The following is a 10,702-nucleotide window of genomic DNA, read 5'->3' as shown; positions in this document are numbered from 1 at the left end:
AAAGTGTCCTGATCAATGTCTATCATATATGGTTTTTCAGTACGTTAGATTACGCTTGTAGAGAGTAATCTTTTATCGCACAAAACTCAAACCTTGTAGAAAAACAATTTGGAAGGTTTTTTAGAAGGGTCACGGTAGACAGTTATTATAGAGTTTTCTGCGGGAACAAATTGTAGAATTCGGTACCAAGAGTAAAGAGTAAGCTTACAAGAGTAAACCCAATTTTTTACCTTACCCTTTTTTACTGAAAGAAGCAAGACGAAAGCCCGAACAATCATATTTCGATTTCAAAAAAGGCCGCGGTAACTTTGTTGTCTTCGTGCTTAGCAGAAAATTCCGGACAATTTTTCTCCGTTTGGACGAACCGCGTTTTGCTTAGTACCAATAATATTAAAATGAAGCACTCTAGGCTGGGCCGGTGTGGATAGACCGGTGTCGAAGAACAAAATATACACTCGTGGTCCCGGATTGCAAGGCTTTAGAGCAAAAGCTTTGTAGTGTAAATATTGCCGCGAACCATGTATGGGTTTTTGTATTTACTGTGCGTTTTTACTGCTGGGCCACGCCCGGCTGTGTTATCTGTTCCAAGCTAAGCGCGTCTTGCATTCTTCATTTTTATGCCGCACGGGCTACCACATTCAGATAAGCAGCCTGTTTCACCCTAACATCGCTAGCCCAGAACAATCTTCTGTGATCCGCAATGTTCTAGATGTGAATCGATAGTTCCAGAAACACTCGCGCCGAAAGATAAAAGCCTGCAGAGCAGACACCGCGGCATTCGATTCGACGACACCCGCCGGCGCAAGTCACTTTGTTGACCGCTGCTTCGCCACCTCTCCATTGTTTTGTACTGTTAGGGGGCACAACTTTTCTCCAATGACCTTGTTTCTTTTCTAAAACAACGGCGCCACCCTTGGCTTCGTGACAATATATTGATGATGTAGATTAATATTTTTAGGAACAACTGCTAATGCACCATAAAAAGCAGCCCCGTGGTGGGGCGGGCTGTAATTGCAAAATACATAAAAAATCTCAGCCAAATGTAAGAGCCCTCAGAAAAGCCGGGAACAAAATTATTTTGTAAAAATCTGTATCTTTTATTAATGAGATCGTGTTTTTAAAAAATATTGCCAGAACGACATCAATGCCAGAAAGGAGGCGACCATACAGTGGCTACAAATGCAAGAGAAAACATATATGCATCCTTCAGAATAGGAGACGTCGGACACAACAGGGGATTATCGTTCACCTCGACCGAACACAAAAACAGGCCTTCCGCTTTTGTGCATATTCACAACCGCATGCACCACCTCTCATTTGATAGGGTATCTTTTGCAGTTTATTCAAGGTTGGCAACGGCGAAAGTGAACATTTGTTGCAACAAACAGACCACCTGCAGAAACCACAGTGAATAAAAATAAGGTTCAAATTCTGCAGTGGGTTATATACTGCCTTTATTGGTGTCATGTAAAGGCCCCAGACAGTAGGTAACAAAAAATTGTTACGTACAGAGTAATCAGCTAAGCGTTATCTGGGTGTGACATACGCACTTGCTTCAAGTAGAAGTGAAGTGACCCTCGAGAGTATATACGCTTGGCTCTGAAGTCTGGCCTAATTACCCTAAAGTTGCCGCCATGATTTACTGTTCTCTGCTGTTAATTCTGTATTTCGTGCAGCGGTAAAATACGCCCTTTAGAGTGGCAATTTAGATTTATTTATTAATTTTATTTGTTTATACATACCGCAGCCCAATTGGGCTATCTAAGGAGTGGGTTGGTACGTAGAATGCAAAACAATTTTCTGCACTGAATAACACAGATAAAAACACAACACATTGAAATTCACTTATTAATAAATGATAGACATAATCGACAATAAACACAGCAAGACATTGAAATTATGCAAAACTGACATAACATAATCAATTTAAATTCTGCAGAAATTTTTCCAAAGGCAATGACCTAATTTCACCTGGTAGTAGATTCCATTTTTCTATTGTTCGCGGGAAGAAGCTGTACCTAAATAGATTAGTTTGTGGATGAAAAGTTGCAAGGTTGAGTTTGTGGCTATTTCTAGTAGATTTAGGTTTATCTGGCGACGAATAGCTGTTCTGTAATGAGTAGCGCGGAGTATTCGTAAGAATATGTAAAAGTTTAAGACATTCCGGTTCACGGAGCTCCGACACCGGTTGTAATTCAAGTGTAGCAAGGTGGGATGACAGCGAAAAGCTCCAATCAAAGCGGCGAATAATAAAACGAATAGATTTTTTCTGAACAGATTCGAGTGTGTTAATTTCAGATACTTTATAAGGATTCCAGATGGTAGAGGCATATTCTAAGATGGGGCGGATGAGCGTTTTATATGTTATAATTTCGGTTCGAGTGGAGCTTCCTGTAATGTACGGTTTAGGTAGCCTAAATTTTTTAGAGCTTTGTTGCATTTATAATCAATATGCCTTGACCAATACAAGGTAGGCGTGAAAATGACGCCCAGGTACTTATATTTGTTCACCCGCTGTAGGGAAGAGCCGTTGAAAGAATAATTAAACAAAGAAACGGAATTGCATGTACTGAAAGATAAAGTGACTGTTTTCGTAAAGTTAATATTCATTTGCCATGTCTGGCACCACCTGCAAAATTGAGCAAAAGAATCATTTAGTAAAATTTGATCATCATTTTTTTAATTACATTGTATAACACGCAATCGTCAGCATATAGGCGGATGTTTGTGGATATATAATTAGGCAGATCTTTTACACACAATAGGACAAAAGTGGCCCCAGAACCGAACCCTGGGGAACTCCGGATGACACATGTACTACCGACGAGTTTGTGGAGTTAAACGAAACATACTGGGAGCGATCATGTAAAAAGCTAGCAATCCAATCAACTAAGGCCGGGTTGTTAAGTATAACGCGAAGTCTATGATGAAGGTTTCAGTGGGTAACGGTGTCAAAAGCCTTAGATAAGTCTATAAAAATTGCGTCAATTTCATTTCCTTTGCCTAGAGCGTGGGCAATGTCATGGGTAAATTCAACAAGCTGAGTTATTGTACTATAGCCGCGACGAAAACCATGCTAGATGTTACACAAAATGTTATTACCTTCAAGAATCTCCATAATATGACTGAACGTTATATGTTCGAGAAGTTTACATGATTGAGACGTTAATGAAATCGGACGATGGTTCAAAGGTGACTGCTTGTTGCAAGATTTAAAAATGGGAAATATTTTTGCCAATTTCCATACTAACGGTAAAGTCGCAGTAGATAAATATTTATTAAATATTACAGTCAAGTACCGGCTCGTCCAAACACAATATCTAACAAGAAAAGCATTGTTAATTCCATCAGGACCGCAGGATTTCTTATTGTCTAGGTGCAAAATTAAATTTAGAACCCCCTCGACAGACACGGTTATATCGCCAATTGAGTAATACGACTCGTGTGGGAAATCGGGTATTTCGAAGTTGCCTGTTGTGAATACTGACTGGAAGTACTCATTGAAGGCAGTGGCAATAGTTATTGGGTCACTAGACGGTACATTGTTAACTAGGATAGTATTAGTAGAGGCAGAAAAGGGTATAATTGAACTCCAAAATTTCCTAGGGTTATTTTTCAGTAAACCTTGTATTGTAACCTTAAAGTAAAAATCTTTGGATGAATTCATTTTGATGCGGAGCTTTTCTTTAGCTTCGATAAATTCGGGGATTTTCAGTGGATCACCTTTTCGTTTTGCTCGCCTTAACCTCGCAACACAATGCGACAGGTGAACTATATCACGCGAGATCCAAGGGAGGCGAGGATTTTTCTTTTTTGTTTTATGCGGGAGAAAGCGCTGTAGACAGGTTGCAACAATATTTCCGAAAGAAGCCACTAAGAAATTAACATTATTCGATAAACTGAGTGCTTCAAAATCGTCAAAAGAATCGCCTAAATAATCGTTAATGTAGGAATCGTCGGCGCGTGAAAAATCAGGAAATGTAGAATAAACAAAGCAATTGTTGCGAACCGGAACGGGTATGGAAACCAAAACAGCCATGTGATCTGAAATGCCATCAGTAACGTCGCATTCATAGCCATTATCTAATAAATGGGGACTAACAAATACTAAATCCAAAACTGCGGCACCTCTTGTGTTGGCTTCGACTATTTGTTTCAATCCAAAAGATAAAGAAAGATCTAAAAGAACTTTGCTTATTTTCACGTCATAACTGGTGAGAGATAAAGAAGGCCACACAATACCGGGAGCGTTACCGGGAGGCCACACAATACCGTGAGGCCACACAATACCGGGGCAGATCAAGTTTGAAGACGAGATACGCTCGTGCATGAACGTAGTTAAGGCGAGCATCTGAGCAACGTTCGATGACGGCGGACGACAGATAACACCAAAGGTAATAGAAAAGTTCCCGAAAAAGACCTTGCACCAAAGGGATTCCGTGTCAGGCGGGCTGGGGATTACTGAAAATCGAAGGTGAGACCGTAAAAATAACGCAACACCGCCCCCTCTCCCATGTCGCCGATCAGTTCTAAGAACAGTGAAACCTGGTGGTGTTACCTCGCTGTCGTAAGCGTTATCGTGTAACCATGACTCAGTCACGCCAACAATATGAGGTGAATGTGTGGCGACAAGTGAAAGAAAATTTGGAAATTTATTAACTAAGCTCCCGGCATTAACATTACGGACGCGCAATGGCTCTTGTATGTTACTTAAGCGTCAGGGGGTTACAGTTGCAGCGTTGGATGCGGCTTTTAGAGGGCGAGAAGGAACCCTGACGAGGGTGTCAGTATTGCCGTCCCAGTTCTACCGATCTTTATCAATAAACGCGTGGTCGAAGCTCAAGTGAACCATCGAGCCATTATCGCGAAAGGGCTTAGCTGCCTATAATTTTTTTCCGGATTGAACGTATGCGTTTGGAAAAGTCTTCTGAAATGCGAAAGTCAGAATCTTTAAGCTTGTGGCCATTTTAAAGAATGTTTGTTTTTTCGTGGTAGTCAAGAAGCTTCATTAAAACCGGGCGCGGGCGATCGGCATGCTTCCGGCCAATCCTGTGGCACCTTTCCATATTCGGACATTCGATTTCAAGCTCTGTCCCGAACCACGCGGAAATGTTACTAAGCAGAATGTCGTGGGTTTCATCAAGCGGCTCAGGAAAACCGTGCAACAGCAAGTTATTACGGCGGGAACGATTTCTAACTCGTCATTTCTCAAAGACAGTGTGTCGATTTTTATTTTTCGTTGATGAAGCTCACTTTCCATATTGCCGTTGAGCGCGGCAGATGGACGGGCGGCAGGAACAGACTCCAGTGCGCAGACGCGTGCCTCTAGGGCGTCAAACCGGGAGTTGATCATTTGATTAAAGTTCTTGATTTCTGGTATTTCCTGCGATATGCGTTTCTGCCCCTTAATTTATTCAGCAAGCATTTCAGGAACGGCCGACAGGTCAACAGCATTGGCGTCTGCGGCGACGGTTTCCTCAGCCGTAGAAAAGCTTCGCAAACGAGTATCAGAGGCCGGAACATCCTTTCCCTTGGGTGGCTTATTGGGCCCAGGGTTAGGTTCAACTTCACCACACAAAGAAGGCTCCTGACGCAGTATATTACGGCACAGCATAAATTCACACAATCATGAGAACATGTGCAATCGTGTGGGCAAGAAAACAGCAGCAGAAAACGATTATCGGAGCGAATGCATTTGGCATTGTTAAAGGTAACCTACATGCGCAAAAAGCAGAAAGCGGTTGAGCATCACGCTAGCGCTGCTGTGTTCTTGCCCACTGAAGAAGGCAGCTGTCGAAGACGCTTTTATAAGCTCTGCTCGGGCAGTCACCATGCCGAAGTCACCGATGATTGGAGGGGCCAGAGTGACGTCACGGAAAATAGGGGCGCGCAGACCATCAGCTGACGGGGCGATGAACAGGCCAGGACTATTCACAGTGAAGTAGATAGGGTCGTCCAGGCTCGTGAAAGCCGAATCGTCCACGTGCAGAAGCATTGTCGGAGAACGGCTGACGGACACATTGACATCGCAGCGAAGATAGCCGGACGGGCCGGGCACGGGAACGGCACAGCAGGCAAAAAACTGCGAAAAAGCAGAAAGCGGTTGAGCATCACGCTAGCGCTGCTGTGTTCTTGCCCACTATATCATATTTGAAATAAAAAACCGAAAACACTATATATCCTAGGCTGGGCTGATGTCAAGCCTTCGTTTTGGAGACTACTAATGGGAAATTTTGTGGTATGGCTTTCTGAAAGCGAGAACTCGGCACACTGGAACGGGCATTGCGGAGAACGCCCACAAAGTCATATTTGTATCGCTGGATTTTGTACTATGCCATAAAATAAATTCATGTTGTCGGATATACCACGTTTAAAACAGGTGAAAACAAAATATGAAGAAGCATATTCATATGGTTGTTGTGCGCCAAAGTATGTCTTGGCTTTAGTTTTGCTGCACCAATTCACCAATTCGGATTTGACTTCTCGGGCGAGGACAACACAGTAGCACAAAACTCCGTGCTAGCTTCTGAGAGCCAGTATTCGCGAAACAACACAATGATAACTTAACACAACCGCTGCCAGTATGTCTTGAGTGAAAATAAAATAACAACTGCTGCAGTATCAAAGTACCTGAAAGATGTCGGAGAAAATATGGCGAATATGCCTTGCTCGGTCTTTATGGGGCACGTAAGGTGCACCAGTGTTTTTACTCTAGTTTGAACACCCAATTTTAACTGAAAACTACTAACGCCTGTTTTCATTTAGACAACACAACTTCTGAGGTCTTCATCATGTCATTATTTCTGGCGCCCCTTGTGTGCCGACTGAGGTAAATGTAAGCGTGGGCGCGGATACCGATTAGGTACAAGCCGTTGTACGTGCTCCCACACACGTATCGGTTGTCAATTTCTCAAAGAAAACACCTCCTTGTAAATTTAATGTGTAGAGATGCCATGGTGCCCAAGATACTTATTAGCTGCAGCTGTATGCTCTAAAAGCGATGGTAAAGGTACCCTGGGTGATTTCTCACCTCTAAAATAATTCTTTATATGCCCTTTGTAGACTGCAAATTCATGTAAAGGTTTATTTTCGCATTGTATAAAATATTTGAATACAATAAATGCATGAAGAGATTATCATCATTAGCCAAATGTACATGGACCACATATAGGGCGGCTTAATATACTTACAAAATGTGGCGTCATTATAATTCTATTTAAAAAGGTTTTGCACTACAGCGTCATTTGGTAAGGAATACTTTTATGGTCACATTCAGCTAAAACAAGATACAAACGCAGATAGTTATACTTGTTTAGTCATTTTCGTCAATAACCATAGATAAAGATGTCCAATGGTCCCGCAGCATTCCCAAGTCGAAATGTATATTTTGGCTGCCCTTTAGTTGAACATACGTTCAATGTGGTTATTTGCGCCTGTACATTTTCCGTAGTGATGGCGGTTTTAGCGTGAAGCAGGTTGCTTGAAATTCATACACTTTTTTCTAGTTTGAGGAAGTTCAATATCCCCTCTTGTTGGGCGCGTTTTATGGAATGATGGCATGCGTGGAGGTACGTTTTATGGTTTGTAGTTTCATTTGCAGTGTAGTCTGCGCCACACAGTAAATATTGGCGGATCATGCACTCATTGCGACAATCGCTAAAGCTGCTCATCGGCTTGCGATCATGCTCAAACTGATAATACCGTGTTATCAAACATATGCTGTGGGTAAAGTCCTTTATTGGATTATAAAACAGTGTTTCCAGCAAAAAAAGTATTGCAGGTACCGCATGTCTGATCCTGCATTGCCGGGCAGGTGTCAAATTTTCTTGCATAAGAACGTTTCACCGCGGCCATACAGCTTTCCACATAAGATGTTTTTAGGGCAGCACACTTTTACAATTAAAGAGCAATTATAGCAGACGGGCTACCCAAACGGCATCGTAGTATGCGGCTGGCTTGATGTTGTTGCAGCTATAAAGACTATAAAGAACAACACAACAAATAAGAGACGCAAATGTTCAGCTTAGAATTCGTCGTCGACTTCTCTTAAAAAATGGTTGGCCCACTAAAATGTCAAAACTTCTTCAACACCTATTACTGCATTTCTACTGACCACAACGTAAAGAAGTTATAGATTTATATTTGTAGATTTGCGTGAGGCGGCTTCAGCCTAGCGTAATTATTCATTTTCAGGAATCAAATCGATCTGTAAGTATTTCTTGTTTTCATTGTAGTTGTCATTATGGATAACTTTTGTTTACTCCAACATATGTATGTACGTAGCCAACGTCCAAATGAAAAGGTTTTATGCGAGTACAGCAAATTTTAAGAATCAGCCGTTATCATAGTAGACATGGCGTCAGCAATTCTAAGCCATTGCGGGCTTGTCGTGTATTACAAAGCAAATACGACCTGGTGAAGGCTGCGGAAAATATTACATACTGCTTGCCCCAAGGCACTTACTCTCATCGCATACGTATACGACAACAGAATTACCAACCAGCGTGTGCCCTTGACATTATATTCCACTGCTGGGCTTCGAACTTTCAAGCACCAAATCACCAGCAGCAAAGATTTTATATGTTCAAAAGCTATGACCCAAAATGCGGGAAACCATGAAAATTTGTATAAATGTTCCCGAGGATACCCCAAGCCAGAGTGACAGTTTTCGCCTTATCACAACTTTACACTAAATTACCACGTGCCAGTCGTCTGCTTTCGCTTCACGTGTGTTACCATACGTGCTTCTGACATGTTCCAGAATGGCAAAATTGTTCGACAGGGCCCCGCACGGGGCACCTTGAGCATTCATGGTGACGGTACTGGCGATACCGCGGACCCCGAGCCCCCCAACATAAGCTGTGACCTACCGTGGTGATGTGTTTTTAAGATGAAGGGTAGAAACCTCTAACGGTGGCCGTCAGAGCCTTGGTCAAGCTCCCTGCCTGTCTACCAGGCAGGGAGCTCCGGGACCTCTTTGACTACCAGGGTAACATCAAAGGAGAAAGTACCCCGTCTCCCTGCTTTTATACATACTGTATGATAATTTCTCAAACCCCCCCCCCCCCCCTCCAATGATCGGCCTCCCAAAAGAGGCCGCACCGAAGTACTTGCTAAAGAGAAGGCAGAACATTTCTATAAACATCTTGTAGTTCATTCCACAGGGGACACCCCTGTTGGCAAGAAGTCAGTCATTCTTTTGGCTAAATGCATTGAGTCGGTTGTCGGCTCAGACTGTGATGCTAAGAATCTTCCATCCGGTGACCTACTTGTTCAAGTAAAACGAAAAAATCAAAGCGAAAACCTCCTGAAACAGACCACGTTGGCTGACCTGGCTGTTACTGTGACTCCACATAGAACTCTCAACTCCTCTCAAGGTGTAATCTCCGAAAAGGAATTACAGTCGGAGACAGAGGTGGAACTTCTTCAGGCGCTTCAACCTCAAGGAGTAACTTCTGTCAAACGAATTGTAATCCGTAGAGCAAATGAAGAAATCCCAACAAAGCATCTTGTCCTAGCATTTGACTTCACAACCCCACCCGAAAAGGTCAAAGTGGGCTTCCTAAGCTGCAATGTACGACCATATGTCCCTAATCCCAGGCAATGCTTTAAATGCCAACGATACGGCCATGGAACTCTATCATGTCGAGGAAAGCTGACTTGTCCTAAATGTTCAGAGTCTGACCATTCATCGGATGACTGTCCAAACAGCACAATCAAGTGCCCGAATTGCAGTGGCCCACACGCTGCTTATTCGCGAACCTGCCCAAAATTCAAAGCAGAAAAAGAAATTCTACAAATGAAAGTAACAGAAAACATCACCTTTGCTGAGGCACGCCAAAAGCACAAGCTGCTTTCGGCTACATCTTATGCAGACGCTGCCCGCTGGGGGCTGGGGCGGCGTTTGGTCAGCACAGCGACACAGTGCAGCCTTGCTGCTGATGTGTTGCTGTACCAGCCCCCAGCTGAGCAGCCACCTGCTGCCTCTACAACACCTGTAGAGGCTGCGGGGGCCCCGTCTCTTGCCGGACTGCCTTCGGTAGTCCAGCGGTGTCAGGACTCGCCCAGTGTGGCGACTCCAGCAAATGTGGCGATTGGAATCGCCGCTGGGAGCTCTCCCGCTCTCACTGTTTCCTCTTCACCTCCCCTAGGGACACCTCAGGGCAGGGAGATGGAGACGGGAGGGCCCACAGCAGCGCCCGTCCTAGCTCCACTGCCTGCCCCGCCCGCGGCGCAGGCAAAGAACACCCACAGGGTACCAAGTGAAGGGGTCCTAGTCCACTGGGCACCCCCTTGCCTTCAGATGACGACATGGACGTCGAGCCCTTCCGGCTTCCATCCCAGCGGAAGGAACGGGCTGCGATGTCCAGGTCAGTAGAGAAGGCCAGAAAACCCCTTCCAAGAGTCCAACCCCCAAAAGACCCTACATAAATAGCCACACTCCAGTAGCTCCGAACACATCATAATGGGAAGAGAAAGTATTGTTCAATGGAACTGCAGAGGCCTTCTGAATAATCTTGATGACGTGTATGAGATTCTGCATGCCAATCAGCAAAGTGTAATGTGTGTTCAGGAAACACACCTGAATTCCAAGAAGACAAATTTCTTGAACAGTTACTTGATATACAGAAAGGACAGGGATGGCTGCACGCACTCTTCTGGGGGTGTGGCGATAATTGCCCGGAAATCCTTAGCATGCCAC

This window comes from Haemaphysalis longicornis, unplaced genomic scaffold, assembly GCF_048455015.1.
Source record: "Haemaphysalis longicornis isolate Haplotype H1 unplaced genomic scaffold, Haemaphysalis longicornis Haplotype H1 scaffold_11, whole genome shotgun sequence".
Taxonomy (NCBI): domain Eukaryota; kingdom Metazoa; phylum Arthropoda; class Arachnida; order Ixodida; family Ixodidae; genus Haemaphysalis; species Haemaphysalis longicornis.
This window is presented reverse-complemented; position numbering follows the sequence as displayed.